Genomic DNA, 6,903 nt, shown 5'->3' with positions numbered 1-6,903 from the left:
TTTTATTACAGTCCTTATGTACTTTTTGTAGTTTTTTTTAAATGGTAATTAATTTTTTGGGAGTTTATTAGTGATTTCTAGGCTGAGATTTTTATATTAAATAGATTAGTTTTAGCAAACCTTTTTTTTTTTTGTATGTTTTGCACTGAATAAATGTTCTGCCCCAAAGTGAACATCACCTCACTTTTAAATTAGTTAGCTGCAAAATGTGCACACTGCCAACAGATGGCGATATATTGATCTTTGCAAAAATGTAGTCTTGAAAATATTTAGGAATTGAAAGAATAAACTGTTTATGGCTAATGTACACGGACAGTAACTATATGACTGTTTACATTAGATTAGATTAGATTAGATTTTGTCATAATACATGTATTTGTGCAAAATACATATACAGAGCCATTAAAATGCAGTTTATAGTCGGTTGTTGTTTAAACCATCTTTAACCAGTAACTATCCGATTCTTCAGAGGTGATGTAAGGTCACTTTTTAAAATTTATCATAACACTAAGATTTATCGTAACATTTTTTTTCTACTAATTTGGCCTACAATTCATCAAGAAAACCCTCAACCATGGTGGTGCAAAGCCACATTTATTTTATTATTTGTAGGCATTTTGTAGCCTGTCACAGTAAAAAAGTTGTTCCAATTTTTTTTTAATCTACTATTTAAAAGGGTAAATACGGAGTGGACATGGTGATGCAGTAAATAAATAAATAATGCCTGTGTACTGGACACACTGACCTAATATAATTACAGTTGGGTGGTAGGGCAGTTTAGTTATTTTAAAAAATTGCTAAATGCATTAATAATTTTAAAAAAATCAGCAAAAGGGAAATGTAATTTCTATTTTATAGTCATGGCTAAGGCTCTACACTGTACAATTTTTAGGCAAGTTGTATTTTTGAGCTACTACAGTGCTCTCGTATAATCCAAATGTTAACAAACCTCAAACCTGAATATTCAAAGTAAAAGTGATGATTTGTCTTTCTTAGGAGAATATCTATATGTGCACAGTTATTGGGCAACTATTAGTGTGCAGAATTAGGCAACTAAATAAAGGAAAAAATCTCCTTTTTTAAAATTTTCATTCGTTAATGTTAGGATAATAAACTCATTAATAACCCAAATTTTACAAATGTACATTACTGACATTTAAAAATAAATAAGTAAATCTGGGACCAATATAGCCAACCTTTTTTTCAATAACAGTTAGTGAAGTACATCAATGTATGCGATGGAGCATGGTCCTGCGTAAATATCATGGTATTCTTGAAAGATGCAGACTTTTTCCTGTACCACCGCTTGAAGAAAGTGTCTTCTAATAAAATGGCAGTAGATTTTGATTTCAACATTCAACTTGAGAAGGTACAACTAGCTAATTTTTAATAATACCAGCCAATACTCCATCTCCACCTTGCTAATGCATGCCTTGATAAAGCCTGTTCATCTCCTTAGGTCACACCCTCCTCATCATTTACACAAAAACACGTCACTTGATATGCTTAAATCCAATAAGCATTCAAGTTTATACAGCTTGAAATTAAAGAATATGCATAAAAATCATAATTTGGTTTAAATACTCACTTTAGCTTACAGTGTATTAGACTCTTGTAAGCTAAAGCTCTGCAGTTTGTCTAAGAAAAAAGAAAGACTGCTTGCAAACATCTTATGTTATACAATATGTCTTATGCAATACATATTAGCAAAGCATAAGTTAGCTTATTTTGCCTGTAAATGGCAGCAGTTCAGCTATTTAAGTTTTGTCCTGACCCTCGTCTGTCAGTAAGTACCAGCTGAGCTGAAGGTGACTGGCCTTTGACTGACAGCTCAGTCTGCTCGTGTGGCATTCATCCAGCACATTCTTCCATTCACACAGCTCATGGAACAATTACACACCTGTGAGCTGGAGATAAACTCCAACCGGGCACCAGATACAGAGAAAGAAAAGTCACATGAGTATTGTGTGTATCCAACACTGTGCGGAGGGTTAAAGGAATAGATACTGTAACACTCTCTGTGCTCATTCATTCATGCATGTGTTTGTCTGTTTGTCTTATTAGATGGCAATGTAGTTTTATTTTTATATTGCTTTCAGCTTTGAATGATATATTAAATGCGGTATATTAATTATATTGTATGTTTTCAATAGGTTTATTAATGGTGCATACTAAGTAGCATACTATCACTTTTTAGACACTTTTTTTGTAGGAAAAAGCCAATTATACAGTTTTCCGACATATTCACATGCATTATTTTTACTTTAACAGTTTTTAATTGCATTGGACAATTACACTTTTAAAAAATTATTTTAGGTTCAAATGAAATTTAATGAGAATGCTGGTATCCGGTAAACATACTGTGAAAAGCTATGAAAAATAAAGAGAGAAATATAAAAGACAAATATAGTTGATCAGTAAATGAGACACAGTGAGGAAAAAAAAGTAGACTGTGTTCAAAATATAATAGAGATATTTCTTGTTAGAATCCCATTAGGTCGATAATAGATGTAACATTAAGCAAAGGGTCATACTGTTTAATCCTTGAGGCTATTTTTACAAACTACACATACACTCCTTTATATTAGGAATGTGTGATGCACTGCAGTACTAAAGGAGTCTATTTAAAGAATGTTACCACTTAAGCTGTGCATGGGAGAATCCCAACTGTATACTGTGTCTTTAATGAAGACGTGACAAAAGTATGAAGTGGATGTACTGTACAATACATGGGGAATTCAACTCAAACCGGGATTTTGTTTGTGCAAAATTTCATAACAAAGCTTTATTTCTCTATATAATCCCTTAACACTCTAATGCCCTTATCCCAGTGTTTCACTAGTGCTTGGATACCATCAAAGTAGAATGTCTGAAACGCTGGCTTCCTAGGAACTCCTTTCATGGCTTAAACATGTGGAAAAGGCTTGGAACAAGGACAGGACTGTACGGGGAATGTGGCAATAACTCCTAGCCAAGTTCCTGTAATGTACAGTACATACGGTGTGGTGGGCAGTATGAGGTTGTGCATTGAAAAAAAACTGAATGCTTTAAAGGAAAGAGCCATTAAAGAAGTTCCTGGAAGTCCAGCATGTCAGACGTGGTACCAGAAGCAGGTAGTCCAATCATAGCTCCCATCAAGTGTTGCATGACAGATTTAAAATAGTCAATATTGATACACTTATGCGGTTTAATGTTTCGCGTATATAACCTCAATTGAATATATTGGTCATAAACTTTATGTTTGAAATATATAGCTCATTATGGGAAATATTTGAAATTAATGAAGCAAATGAGGGAGCAATGTCTGGATATAATACATATGCATACTGTACATATAATTTTAATCACCACCATTGAAACAATTGTTTTGGTTAATACAATAGATTCGAATAAATTTTCTGTGTATGCGTATCCTGGTTTGGAAAAAAGTAAATAACACACACACACACACACACACACACACACACACACACACGGACAGGGACAGCTTTTACTATAATTCAGATTAATGCCTAGTGACAGGGGAAGTACGCCTGAGTCACTCCAGTATTCTGTAAAAATAGCTGCCTTTTGGCTGGTCTTCTGTTACAACACAGGACACACACACATAGACAAGTGCTCATAGATTTAAAAAATTACAATGGAAAGTATGAAAAAAATGTAGGCTTGCAATGAATACACATTGGATATGAATATGCATGAAAAAAACTCAGTAAATTGAAGTAATAAAAATACAGAATGTTTCAATTTGAATTTGGACTATACATTGGTCAGTACACACCCGTGTACACCAATTAAAATGGTGTCTGTGATGTCAGAAAAGCCCTAGCAAAATAATCATCTAAAAATCATCTAAGAGTTTTCATATTTCGAAATAAATTTTGTAGTATCATTTGTATACAAGATAAGAGTAATACAGTACATTTACATATGTCCAGTATGTAGTGGGCTTTGAAAACCTGTCACAGTGGTTGAATTGTGGAAAAATATGCTGAAATAGCCTGAAATTGTGTTCAGATCAAAATAGGGTTTTATGTCTATTATTTCACTTTTAATATTCAAAAACTAGTCTCAATATAAGAACGTATACTGCAACCTTCTGTTTATTGAAGCTTTTAAGCTTTTCTTCCTGAACTGTCCAATGACATACTGTAACTCATATTGTACACATTTATTCCTATTATTTATTGGAAAACATGTTTTTGGCTGTTGTTAGGGTTTGTTCCTACAGTAAGTAACCAGTTAAATATGTTTAAACTATGAGAATTTAATAATAGGGCAGTTCCAGTATAATAATAATAATAATAATAATAATAATAATAATAATAATAATAATAATAATAATACAGTAACCTACTTTTATTTCACTAACCAAAACTAGTTTTAGTTTTGATTACAGCTTACAAATGAAAATTCAGAAATCCAGAATCTCAAAATATTAGAATATTTAATTTATAGTTTGATTAATATGATATATAATAATAAATAATAAATATCATATATCTCTCTGTTTAGTTCAGTACACACACGGGGAACACTGCTGTCTGACTTGACAGTTGTCCAGAAGTCACAGGCACAAAAGAAAATTGACAAGCAAGGCCAATTCTATTTCTTTGGAGAGCTTCACAAGGAGTGGATTGAGGCTGGAGTCAGTGATTCAAGAGCCACCACACACACAGACGTCTTCAGAAAATGGTCTACTTTTGTATTGGTTGTATCAAGCCACTCCTGAACCTGAGACAATATTAGAAGTGTCTTACGTACTTAGTCTAATGAGAAAAGGAACTGGACCATTGTTTAAAATTTTTGCTAAACATATTCTGCCTTTCATTTGGAAATCAAAGTACCAGAATTTGGAGAAAAAATGGAGAGACACAGAATCCAAGTTGCTTGAAATCCAGTGTGACGTTTTAACATTTGGTAATAATTTGGTGTGCCATATCATCTGTTAGTGTTGGTCCACTGTCAAGTCCAAAGTCAACATAGCCATCTACCAGGATATTTTAGAGCATATCATGTTTCTATTTGCCAACAACCTTTATGGTGATGTCAATATCTTTTTCCAGCAGGACTTAGCACCTGGCCAAAGTAAGCAAAAACTACTAGTAACTGGTTTGCTGACCGCGATGTTAGTTTGCTTGATCAGCCAACCAATTCATCTGACTTAACCGTCATAGAGTAATAGCGCTATTGTCGCGAGAAAAATGCAACACACTGACCCAACAATACAGACGAGCTGAAGGCTGCTATTATAGCGATCTTTTCTTTTATAATGCCTTAGTAGTGCCACAGCATGATCACCACCGATTGGATTAATGCACTAATTCATGCTAAAGGAGCCTCAACCCAGTATTGAGTGCATAAATGAATTTTTCAGCATATTTTTGATTGATCTTGATTGATCCACAATATACACTTTTAGTGCTTTCCTATTATATGATCACGCAGGTAAAACAGAAGCAAACATCCTAGTTCTGAGCAAAATAATATGCACTATGACATCTGCACGTTGTTAAACTGAGAGTGACTGAATATAAAATGACAGTAGAGACAGACAAATATGTTACAGGAAGAGGAGAGGGGAATTATGGCAGGACAACATCATGTCTCGACAACAGTAATGACTTTAGCCAGGGTTTATTACCAGGGTACTGCCATTACATGGAATCCAACTTGCAAAAACTAGATTATAATGACCTACACAATAATGTAATATGACATGATGACATTCAGAGTGGATTTTGGCATTGTTTTGTTTACATGCATGGCTAGGCTAGACAGGCAAACAGCAACAGCAAGGATTCTAAAGGGGGAAAATATAAAATAGACCTGAACTCAAAAAACAAGCATCAAAGAGAGCCTGTAGTGGCCTAAATGCTTATTCTTCTACTCCAGGCAAGAGTGTTCCTGGCAGTGACAGTCACTGTGATCTATCACAGAATATCAAATCCTAAGTTAACCTAACTAAAAACGAACTAAATCTCAGGGCCTAACATTACTTTATAGCATTGAACTTGATGTTTGAGATTGACTTCCTGTCTTTGAAAGCAGGATTTAAATGGTCAGAAAGGCGCTCTCAGGATCCATATCATTTCAGAGCACTGACACAGCAGAAAAATCGAACCTACATGAAAAACAACTCCAGGCTATAATGTGGCTTCTCACTTCAGGGATCATGGGTCATGTTGAATTATATCATGCAGAGACAGCCCAGTTGACAACAGAAACCATGTATCCTACTAAAAAAAAAAAAAAAAAAAAGTGGCAAGACTTAACAGTGATAATATTTTATGATAGTTGAAATTTTTTTTACAATACATACTACATAGTACCGTAGTACTGCTGTATCATGCAGCATTTTTGCTCTGTATATCACAAACAGAGCAAAAATGTTCAAAGGTAAAAAAAAGCAATAAAGTAAGCATTATGCATGTTGATCACCCGTCCCCCATTCTACTAAAAATAAAAATCAACGTTATTGAATCGAACATTTATTTCATTTACAAAAGTTTTCAAGGCATACATAAAGTAAAAAAGTGTGTTTTAAAAGTTGAACATTTAGTCAGCTGCTTAAAGTGAGCTGCTTAAACATCATGACATCTGACTAATGCCAAACATCACAGCACGCTGTGCCTCTACTGGGCAAAGTTGTTTTGAAGAACAAGCAGGACCTGCACAATATTAGGCAGGGGGTTTTAATGTTATATGGAGGCAGAGATGGCTTGGTGGCCTAGACTGAGGACCAGAAAGTCCCTGGTTCAAGCCCTGATGCCGACGGGTTGACAATCTTGGACTCTTGAGCAAGGTCTTTCACCCCCTCAGATAAAATTGGGCAACCCTGCAACCCTACAGGATACAGGATAAGTGGTATGGAGGATAAATAAATGAAACGAATGAATACTG

Source organism: Clarias gariepinus, chromosome 1, assembly GCF_024256425.1.
Source record: "Clarias gariepinus isolate MV-2021 ecotype Netherlands chromosome 1, CGAR_prim_01v2, whole genome shotgun sequence".
NCBI lineage: Eukaryota > Metazoa > Chordata > Actinopteri > Siluriformes > Clariidae > Clarias > Clarias gariepinus.
This window is presented reverse-complemented; position numbering follows the sequence as displayed.